General features: G+C 42.0%; 1 protein-coding gene across 2 annotated transcripts in view; it reads left to right on the top strand.

Moving 5' to 3' along the window:
- The first annotated feature begins 5,443 nt into the window (after positions 1-5,443).
- Positions 5,444-11,497, top strand: part of LRRC8B (leucine rich repeat containing 8 VRAC subunit B) — a 79,643-nt gene continuing 73,589 nt past the window's right edge. The window contains exon 1 of one of the 2 annotated variants that reach the window (XM_055585238.1): positions 5,444-6,173. The gene's annotated coding sequence lies outside the window, so the exon portion shown is untranslated. Of the gene's footprint in view, positions 6,174-6,307; positions 6,600-11,497 lie in introns of those variants that run through there. The other variant, XM_055585237.1, reaches the window with a different exon arrangement.

The raw sequence follows: 11,497 nt of genomic DNA, 5'->3' as shown, positions 1-11,497 counted from the left end.
TTTTGAACTGTGGTGTTGGAAAAGACTCTTGAGAGTCCCCTGGACTGCAAGGAGATCCAACCAGTCCATTCTGAAGAAGATCAGCCCTGGGATTTCTTTGGAAGGAATGATGCTAAAGCTCCAGTACTTTGGCCACCTCATGCAAAGAGTTGACTCATTGGAAAAGACTCTGATGCTGGGAGGGATTGGGGTCAGGAGGAGAAGGGGACGACAGAGGATGAGATGGCTGGATGGCATCACTGACTCGATGGACGTGAGTCTGAGTGAACTCTGGGAGTTGGTGATGGACAGGGAGGCCTGGAGTGCTGCGATTCATGAGGTCGTAAAGAGTTGGACACGACTGAGTGACTGAACTGAACTGAAAATTGAGGCAGTGACAGCTTTTATTTTCTTGGCTCCAAAATCATTGTGGACAGTGACTGCAGCCATGAAATTTAAAGATGCTTTCTCCTTGGAAGGAAAGCTATTACAAACCTAGACAGCATATTAAAAAGTAGAGACATCACTTTGCCAACAAAGGTCTGTAGAGTCAAAGCTATGGTTTTTCCAGTAGTCATGTATAGATATGAGAATTGTACCATAAAGAAGGCTGAGCACCAAAGAATTGATGCTTTTGAATTGTGGTTCTGAAGAAGACTCTTGAGAACCCTTTGGACTGCAAGAAGCTCAAACCAGTCAATCCTAAGGGAAATCAGTCCTGAATATTCATTGGAAGGACTGATGCTGAAGCTCCAGTACTTTGGTGACCTGATATGAAGAGCCTACTCATTGGAAAAGACACTGATGCTTGGAAAGATTGAAGGCAAAAGGTGAATCAGGTGGCAGAAGATAAGATGTTTAGATAGTATCACCAGCTCATTGGACATGAATTTGAGCAAACTCCAGGAGATAGTAGAGGACAATGGAGCCTGGTGTGCTACAGTCCATGGGGTTGCAAGAAGTCGGACACGACGTAATGACTGAACAATAACAATAGCAAATGTTTGAGTAAAATAAAATGAAATCTGAGATATCTGAAGGATGAACTATACCTATCTTCTTTTCTTATATAGTCCAGGATACATATATTAACACACTGCTGCTGCTGCTAAGTCGCTTCAGTCGTGTCCGACTCTGTGCGACCCCATAGACGGCAGCCCACTAGGCTCCTCTGTCCCTGGGATTCTCCAGGCAAGAACACTGGAGTGGGTTGCCATTTCCTTCTCCTATTAACACACTGGAAATTAGAAACTCTAGCCTAGACTGTTAGTGGCTTGCCCTGGGTCTCATGGCCAGAAGAAACACCAAGTCCTGTGCTCTTTCTGGCATGTATTTTTCTCCTGCATCTCTGAAATGTTCTGAATCTTATTCTTTTTTTTATAAATTTATTTTGATTTCTAAAATTCTTAATAAACTGCATATTTAATATACATATTAGCTCCTACTCTTAGAGAATCATTTTATATGAAAATTGAAGTCTAGTTTTTAAAGTGTATTATGATTAACAGATGGCCTTATATTAGGCCAAGAAGCCACACACACAAGTACACACACCCACAGCTGTTGAGAAAAAAAAAAACGGTGGGAGGTGGTGGGGAGAATCAAGGGCTGGCTGGTGGTAGATCTGAACTACTTTAAACCAAAGAAATGGAAGGGTCTACTATGAAGAACCTCAGAAACCAGTCAAACCAGTTGCTTTTTCCAGTAGCAGGAGACTTTTTGCCTAGATTTCAACATGGTTCAGGGAACATAGACTCAATTCTCACAGGGATCCCAGTAAGCACTCAGTGACTAGCAGAACTTCTAAGGGATTTTTTTAGACTACTTTGCAGGAGCACAAATTCTGCTTTAATTCTAAGATTTAAGTCTGGCTTCACTTGTAAATATTTTCTTAGAAGTCTTCTTTTTATGGATAGGAAAGGGACAAGAGTCAATAATTGAATGGCTGCTGTGTGACAGACTCCAATACATGATCTAGATGACGGTATATATTTTTTAAATGGGATGCATGGGAAACTTTCAAAGAAACATTTGGACATTTTCCCAGAAGACAGATCAACTGGGGATGCTGGGCATCCTGCTGCAGGAATTCATGTTTTTCCTTTGGAGAAGAGGCTGGAAGTTCACCTTTCTAGCCCCTGTCTCATAAGGAAATGAAAATGCATATTTAAGACAGAGTGGGCAATCAATACAGTGGGATGTGAGAACACAGTGTAATTAGTCATGAGTATTCCATCCTGGGACCATGATAAAGGATCAACTCACACAGAAGTGTACAGCTGGCCCTGCACAGTTAGTTTCTAGTCAAGCTCCCTTATTCCAAAAACATGTGCAATGAATGTCCCACTCATTCTACCTTTGGAATTTTTACCACTGAGCTCATTCTCAGGGGTCATTCTCAGAATTTTCCCCAGGCCCAAGGAAAGCTCATGACAAACCTCTGTAGAGACTTCCTTGGTGGTTCAGTGGTTACAGTAGAGGCCATGGGTTGGATCCCCCGGTTGAGGAATTAAGATCCCACACACAGTGCAGCCAAATAACTTAAAAACAACAACAACAACAAACCCCTCTGCAACCATGAAATTGAAAACATCAGGAAAACATGGTGAAGTGTTTGGTTAAAAATAGATTAAAAATCTTTGTCAGTGACAATGAGCCCAACTATACAAAGCTGAACCAGGGGGGTTCTGGCAAAGTTTCTGAGAATGCAAAACCATGAATGCCTTCTAGCTTTTCTTTTCTTCTGACTTGATGTCTTAGTAAAACTAACAAACTTGAACCATGATGGTGACACAGTATTTAAAAGTAATATTCTAATTTAGAAACTTAAAGCTAGCCAAACTTCCCCAGACCCATGTTCATTTGATTCTCCTCCAACCCTGTATGGCTCACCAAGCTCATCTCACCTTTAAAATGCTATATGCTATCTGGATAAACCTCCATTAGAGTACACATCTTTTAAGAAAAGGAATTATTATATTTATCTCGGTAATCTCCCTAACCTCTGTCAGATCTCCAGTGCTTTCTTTTATACACTGTAGGCATTCAATGTTTAATTAATTTAAAGAAATAAAGGATTTTTCACTATCAGAAATAATTTTAGAATTAGAAAAGAACTGTTAATACTGGATAATATTCTGTCTTACATTAATCATGAAATTTCTCAAGATACAGAGAAAACTTTTATCAAGGCAGCCACATGGAGCATAGTTTAATGCTGATGTCACTCATTTTTCCCCCAGGGTGTCAGCTCAAAAGGGGCCTGCAAAACCCATAAGTTACTTAATTACTTCTTGTTGGTCATGTAGGTCAATAACCAGATACCAAATCATAGTGTTCCTTTCATTTCTATTATTCATGTCACTGGGCAGAGGAACCAGCCAAATTTGCTATCTACAGTCATCCCCTTTGTCATATGAATATGACAAACCTATCACTCACTAGCTTAGTCTCTTACTCAATGGGATGTTGTAGAAAACAGAATTTCAACTTCTGCTTCTTCTAGAAAGTCTGAATTTACCAGAAAGATTGACTGAGCCCTGAAAATGGATTGGTTATTAAGACAATATATGGGCTAGATAAGACAAAGATATAGGATTCAGTTTTTCTAAATTTTGCTCCCCTTTCAATAAAGTTCCCCTTTCTTCATGAGGCTTTGTCTATTACCATCTGCACTGATCCATCTCTTTAGTGGAACCTAAGTAGTACTTGTTTTCAATGTGTTCATCTAAGCTATGGGCTGCTGAGGTCAGGGACCGAGTCTCATGCTTTTTTGGTATTGCCCACCATATCTAGCATACTTATGTGCACATAATAAGTGCTTTAATATACATGTGTGCATGCTAAGTCACTTCAGTCGTGTCCAACTCTTTGTGACCCTATGGACTGTAGACTGCCAGGCTCCTCTGTCCCTGGGATTTTCCAGGCAAGAATACTAGAGTGGTTTGCCATTCCCTTCTCCTGGGGAATCTTCCCAATCCAGGGATCGAACCTGCATCGGCAAGCGAGTTCTTTACCACTGGCAATAGATTTTGACAAATTTGGCTCTGGAAATAGTGACTGAATCTTTTAGAATTTTCTTTGATCAGAATAATAGGTTTTCATCAAAATAAATTGATCAGAGTCCCTTAGAGGATTTTAGATACTTCTTTAAGGACTGAGCATATTGCAAGATTCCACTCATCCTGTTTTCGAAGAGATTACAATGTAGTACAAAAACTGGGCACAGGCATAAAATTCAAACAGTATTTGTACTTCTCATTATAAAGTCTAGCCTGGGATGCCAATAATTTCTAGTTACTAAATATTCCTCTGTATGGGCTTGAATCATGTGCACAGTATTAAAGTTCTTCGAGAATAGCATTTGAGGTCATTTATTATTCTCCTGTGATGTAAGCAGGAGCTTATATGAAGTGAAACAGGAGAAAGAAGAAACAAGAAAGCATCTGTTTGATGGTACAGTTTCAGAGAAGTATTCTCAGAAGCAATATCACAAATTCAGAAGCCTACTTTCTCCAGTGTCAGTACTATATGTGTCACCATGGAGGGTGATTTTGTTCATGAGAACTGGAATAAATACATTCATAAGCCACATATCCAAGATGAACCCAAAGCTAATACAGTTTTAATGAACTTGAGCACTTCAGCTTCCTGCTGATGGTGACTTGGGTTATCAAGCATGGGAATCACTTTTTTATTCATACTTTCATAGGAATTGAAAACATAATTTTCAATTATGATCATTCAGTTTATAATCTATTTTATAGATGAAGAGGTGGACTTCCAAAAAGGTTAAGTATAACTACTCCAAGTCACACAAGTAGTGATATTCACGGTTTTTGGAAGGGGAGAGAATATTCCTTTCCAAACATTCAGAGATACATATGGAAAGTTAGACCTTAAAAATTTTTAATGTTATGACTTTACAATCGATCAGTATTTCTTATAGCACTTGCTTTTTTCCTGTTTCATATGTAATTCTGAATACATTTTATCTTCTCCAGGTTTTAAGCAGTTTGATGACCAAACTCAAACCTAAATTAGCTTAACACATCTGTACATACACAGTGTCTCACACTCATAAGCTATATTAAAACTCTATCAATGACCAAAGGAAGGAATGCTCTTTTGGCTTCTCCTCCAAGACAGCTGCCAACCCAGAATGGAATGGACCGAGAGAGAAAAGAGTAGTGTCATCACAAAGACAACCAACCCTCTTATTCCCTTCTGGGGTAATTCAAATAGTAGTCCTAGTCTCAAGAGTCTCTGTCTGACACAACCCAGTCTCACATAACTCAGTTGTTCCATTTTCTTTACTCCCATTTATACAAGTCGATCAGATATGTTCCAACTGTGACTCTTTTATAGCCTCTATTTAATTCCTTTGGGAGGTCCCTGTACAAACATTTTTTTAATGGAAATGTGACTGCCATAGCAACTCAGATATAAATGTTGCCTAAGTGAATCACAGTGTTAAGGATGATAGTCTGCAAAAAGACTGAGTTAAATCTGGGGTAGGGATGAGAATCGGGAGTGAATGACGATGATAAAAAATTTTGTCCCCCGAATTCCTGGCTTTGGATTTACTTTTTGTTTAACTTTTCCCACCTAATTGTGGAGGGAAAGCAGTGGGGCAGTAGATGGGGTGAGCCTGCAGTTTACACAGTTTACCAGCAGTAAAAGGCTGGTGATGAGTAAAGCAAGACCACTCTACAGAGTTGTTCTCTCCCCATGCGGAGGATAAGGACATATATGAGAAAGACGGATGCAATTGGAGGCCCAGCATCTTAACTTAAGCCGCTTAGTTTGGTACAACTGTAAACTGCCACACAGGGCTCGGCCCAGCTGCCTAAGGACGCAGCGTAAGGAAAGGTAAAGGGATTTCCCGCAAGCTCCACCCCCGGCTTCCCTGAAGATTCAAAACACATTATGTAAATAAGTTACTCTGGGTGTGCACGTGAGAAGGCGCTGGTCCGACACATAAATTCTGTACTTCCAAAGCCCCTTGCACGTGCACCTGGACAGTCCTAAGCCCCTCTCTGGTCTATTGAAACCAGCCCTCCGCGTTCCTAGCCCCAGCTCGATGGGCGCAGGGCACTGCAGCCTGCGCACCGGACGCTGTGCGGAGCGGGCCGGGCGGCCACATGGCGCGCTCCTGGGTGATGGCAGCTGCGCTTTGTTTCCATCAGCAAGGGGTGAGTCACAGGTTTTCGCAGTTCCTAAGCTGGGCAAACCACTCGGGCCAAGGCTCCTGCAAATTTAACAGCAGGAGCAACTACCGAAGCAGCCGCATCCCATTTCTCCTCTCGCTACTCCTCCTCCACCGCCACTGCCGCTCGGCCGCGGCCACCTCCGCCAGCTGCCTCCACCCAGTCCCCTCCTCCTTCCCCCGCGAACTTAGTCAGCGGTTCGCGCCGCCGCGCCCCGATTGGCCAGCAGAACTCGCCGCGTCACAATGGAGCCGGTTGGAGGCGGTGAGCCGGGCAGCGCTGGGGCTTCCCGCTGAGCCCGCAGCAGCCGGCGCCGAGGAAGTGCGGGCGCGGGGCCGCGGCCGGCGCGCCCGAAGCGGCACGGGGCGCACGCCGTGGGGAGCGCCGGCGCCCGGGGCCGGCGGCGTACAGGTAGGTCGGGGCCGGACGCCCCGGGTCACGGAGGAGGAGCGGAGCCGATCCAGGTGATGGAGGCAGAGAACAGGGCGAGGGGACGCAGCAGGTGGGGTTGGCCGAGCAGGTGCGGTTACCTGTTCTCGCCTCACCTGAGAGCCGGGCCTGCGGGCAAGTGGCTGGACGGGAAAGATGAGAAGCGGTTTTGCCACTCCCTTGTCTCCGGGAGAGTGGGAGTGATGCCCGTGACTCCTCCGGGGTGCTGGGGTCATTCGGGGCAGGAGGAATGGACGCTGTCTCCCCCATAATCGCGGCGCTACACCTGAGTGTGAGCCCTCGGGGCGGGGCGGGAACCGAGTTCTGGTTTCCCGGGGCTGGAGTCGCCCTCCCTAGGTGAGCAGACCTGTCCGGAGGGCGTCCGCGCTTGGGTCGCTTTCCTTTGCCCCCTGCCCTGGTGCTGTTCGTTGGCACACATTTTTCTGCTCTTGGGAAACCTATTATACAGTTGTTCACCTACTGTTTGATGGTGGTGTTGGCACTCATTTGTTTGAGGGAGAAGGGAGCAACTTCTACCGTTTTCGAGAGAGAATCTGAGTTTCTCCTTCCTAGGCTGCGGCTAAGCAGGTGCCGAGAGGTCAGAAGGGAGGAGGCTCAGTGTTGGCTCATCACTATGTCCTCAGCTGACTTCCCAAAGTCCATAGGTTGCCTTTAGTCAGATGACGTCTGTGGAAGACTTTTTTTGTCGTCAGGAAGACCCTGCCAGCAGCCCCCTTCACACCTCCCCCGAAAAGGTCAAACCCGAACTTAAAAACCTACCCTTAAACTTTCTTGAATAAATTCGCCTTGCCAAAAACTTTTAAAAATCCATAAAAAGATACCGGTATGAAAATTTAATTTGCAAACAGGTTACCAACTTAAAATAGACAGTATTCACTTTTTTTAAAGAGGAAATGGTATGTGTCTTTATCAGACTATTAGGTCTCCTAACCTTTAGGTCTCCTAAACCTCCTAGTTAGGTTGTAGTACACAGAAGCAACCAAACTGCAGTGTAATTATTTAATTACAATAACTTCCAGGTGCTGAGGTCAAACCTCCTGAGAGAACCCCAAGTGCTCTTTGATTTGTGAGCGTCAAGGTGACTTCCTTTTACTCCTGGTTTCCTAGTCAACAGCTTCACCCTTGAAGGAATGTGAAATGACAGCCAATCCCGCAAGTGACTGGGCCTCTGTGATTTAACAATATTCGTCCTAGCATGTCTGATGTTACTCTTAGTTCAGGTAATGAGGGGGACAGAGTTGTCTCCGTGCGTGCGTTGAGTCATGATACCTACTATCCATTTACTACATGTTAGAATTAAATTTTGTATTATGTGAAACTTGTTCTTTTTTCTTAATTTGGAAAAGTGTCCCAGCACGTCCAGCCTAGTTCGTGAAGATTCGCATGTTGAGAATGATTTCATTTGACTAGCTGTTAAGATTTGCTTTATAAAAACCATTGCCCTCCCCACTGCTGTTTCATTCCTCTGAAGCCTGGGAATGAAAAGGGTTCTATTGAATATCACTGAAGTAGGGTATCAGGTCTTCTAAGGTGTTTTTTTTTTTTTTAACAATTTATATTTTAAAGCAGTTTTAGGTTCACAGCAGAACTGAGAGTAACTGCAGAGAGTTCCCATATACCCCCTGCCCCCATTCATGCATAGCCTCCCCCATTATCAACATCTCCCACTAGAGTGAGACACGTGATACATAGATGAAGCTACATTGAGACGTCATCATCCAAAGACCATAGTTTAGAGTTCACTATTGGTGTCATACATTCTGTGGATTTAGCCAATATGTGTAACAACGTGTATCTGCCATTATAATACCATCAAGTATGATCCTATATCATATGATCACTACCCTAAAAATCCTCTGCGATCTTCCTATTCATTCCTACTGCCTGCCTAACCCTTGGCAACCACTGATATTTTCACTGTGTCCACATTTTTTTTCCAGAATGTCAAATAGCTGGAATCAGCCTGAAGCCTTTGCAGATTGGCTTCTTACAATTAATATTATGCATTTAGGTTTCCTCCTTTTCATGGCTTGATAACTTTTTTTTTTAAAGCACTGAATAATATTACTTTATGGCTCTAGATTTTTTTAGACTGTGTGGGTATTTTCCTGTAAGTGGCTTGAAATTTGTGATTTTTTGTTTTGTTTTCTGGTGCGGAAGGTTGGAAATATTTTAATATGTGAAAGATTCTTGTTTGAGCTGAAATTTTTATTTATAAACAAGTTTTTGTAATTTATGAATCTATTTTGATGGTATCTGAATATTTTTATTTTCTTTTTGATTTTTTTAACTGCCCATAAAAATAGCCTATTTAATCTAATCTCTGATGTTCATGTAGTGTCTCCCAAGTTGAATTTCCAATTTTTTTTTTCTCTTTTAGACTTAAAAAAAAAAGTCTCTTTTTTTCTCTTTAAAGCATCCTTCTAGCATACTCTGGTATTATCAGAAACAAATGTATGCTGGCTCTGTCCTGTTACCCCAGACTCAATGGCATGGTTTCCAGTGCCTTCTATATAGCGTGTCCCCTCTGCTTTCTTGACCCAGGGCGTACTGCTTGTTCTGCAAACATTACAAACCCATGACCACTCATGAGGAATTTGGGAGGCCCAATTATAGTGTAGGGTTTCTTTAATGAATTGTCAAGTGTATTCTAATTTCTGTCATCTCTGTTTTCATATTGCTGCCTTTTCTTTTATTGCTTTTGCCCACTTGCATTCTATTTCTCATCTGTATTTTCTAAACTTCCTATGTACCTTTATTTTGACAGGTTTTTACAAGGTGTTTAAACTAATGTCTTTGGTAGACATAACAACTTATTTTTTCCTTTTCTGGATCATTAAGATTGATCTTAAATAAAATTGGTCCTGTCTGCAGTCACTGAATTTGTCTGCTAAGTTCTTATCAGTGCTGTTCATTTAGAAATTGAACAAAGGGAAATAATAAGCTCCCTGTTCTATGACTTCCTCTTATTTAGGATTCTGCTCAATTGCAACAGAATTTAAATTCACTTCTTCAATGCTGTTGTGAACGCGTGTAAAGGAAATGAATAAAAATGAGTTGTCAGAGCTTCAACCTTGACCTTTCCTTTTGCCTTTTTGGCCCTTAAGCCTTGATATGGGTCACGTGATTCTCCTTGGTTCTTTCCAGACTCTGTATCTTTGAACTTCATCTTCTGCTTCTTCAGTTTCAGGGTTCCTTTAATTCTGTGCTGTGTTTGTTTCATCCTGTGGCCATTTTCAGGGCTTTGTTCTACAATGCCTACTTCTTGGTCAACAGTATCTGTCAGAGACATCATCAGCTGCAAAGCTTGTATTTCACTTGTCTTTCCAGCTCCACACAGGTGACTGAGATCTTCCTCTGCCCATCTCTATGGAGACTAAATTCTTTACTGTCAAGTAGCATATTCCCTTTGATGGTCTCTCAGGTAGGAAGATTTGAGAGCATATTCAAACCATCCTTCTTTTCTTCTGTCATATTTTTTTCAGCATTTTTACACTTACCCCTCAGATCTATTGCAGATTATAATCAAGAATTCTTCAGGCTTCCACCTGAGAACTTAAGCTATGCAGATTGATGGGCCTGGATTTGAACCCTACACTGTATCACTTTGGATGCGGTCCTGGATTAGTTAAGATTAGCTGCCAGTTACAGAGACCACAAAGAACAATGGCTTAATTAAACAAAGCAATGTTTGTTTCTCTTTCACGTTAAAGAAAAGTTTGCAGAGAGACAGTCTAGAGCTGGTATTATGATTTTGCAAATCTTTTCAGACCTATGCTGGTTCCACCTTTTAGAACCTCAGACATCAAATCAGACCCTCAATCTTGTGATCCAAAGGGGAGCTTAGACCATCACATTTAGGTTCCAAGTTTAGAAAGGAAGACAGAAGGAAGGAAGGAAAGAAGACAGGGGGGGAAAGCAAGAGACCAGAGTCTCTTAAGGAAATTTCCTGGAGGCTGTCATACACTTTTTATTATATCTCATTGACCAGACTTTGAGTAATATGACCTCATCTAGCTTTTCACTTTCATGCATTGGAGAAGGAAATGGCAACCCACTCCAGTGTTCTTGCCTGGAGAATCCCAGGGACAGGGGAGCCTGGTGGGCTGCCGTCTATGGGGTCACACAGTCGGACACAACTGGAGTGACTTAGCAGCAGCAGCTAGGATAGAGACTAGGGAATATTGTCCTTACTTGAGAAAATCTTAAGCCCAGCTAAAACATGGGAGTTTTGCATCCTTAGTAAGATAGAGGGAAAGAAATATTGGAGTAGTCAAACACCACTGTTATTCTACACCTCTTTTTTTCTTGACTGTTATTACCCATCTCACAGGAGTCTTAAGATTAAAAGAAAAAAAAAAAGATTAAAAGAAATATTAATGTGAAAGCATATAATACAGTATCTGGTGTAAAACAAGCTTTCAATAAATGTTAGTTCATATTCCTCCTTACTCCTTTTTCATAAATTATCGCATTTCTCTGCTACCACATCATTGGTATCCAAATCCCATTTTAAATACTGGCCCCAATTGATAGTACTAGACTATAGTCAGGTTCCTTATCATGGGAGGAAGTAACACATTATGACTCAATGTCAGCATCTACTTCTTAGCTTAAAGGGTGGCTAAGATTTAAGATATAGCTCTTGGAATCAAATATAGCTAGATATAAATCCTGGCTCTGTCACTTACTTAGTATGTAACCTCAGCCTCTTGCACCTTCAGTTTCCTCATCTGGAAACCTGGGGTAAGATTCAGATATGAGAAGTATGGAAAAATTGTATTTAGAGTGCCTAATAAATTGTGTGATAAAGTGCTAGCTTTTCTTTTAAAATTTGGCCCGATCTAGGTGAACCTTTC

This window comes from Bubalus kerabau, chromosome 6 (assembly GCF_029407905.1).
Source record: "Bubalus kerabau isolate K-KA32 ecotype Philippines breed swamp buffalo chromosome 6, PCC_UOA_SB_1v2, whole genome shotgun sequence".
Classification (NCBI taxonomy): Eukaryota; Metazoa; Chordata; class Mammalia; order Artiodactyla; family Bovidae; genus Bubalus; species Bubalus kerabau.
Note: the sequence above shows the minus strand (reverse complement) of the source record. Positions and strands in the feature narration are given on the sequence as shown.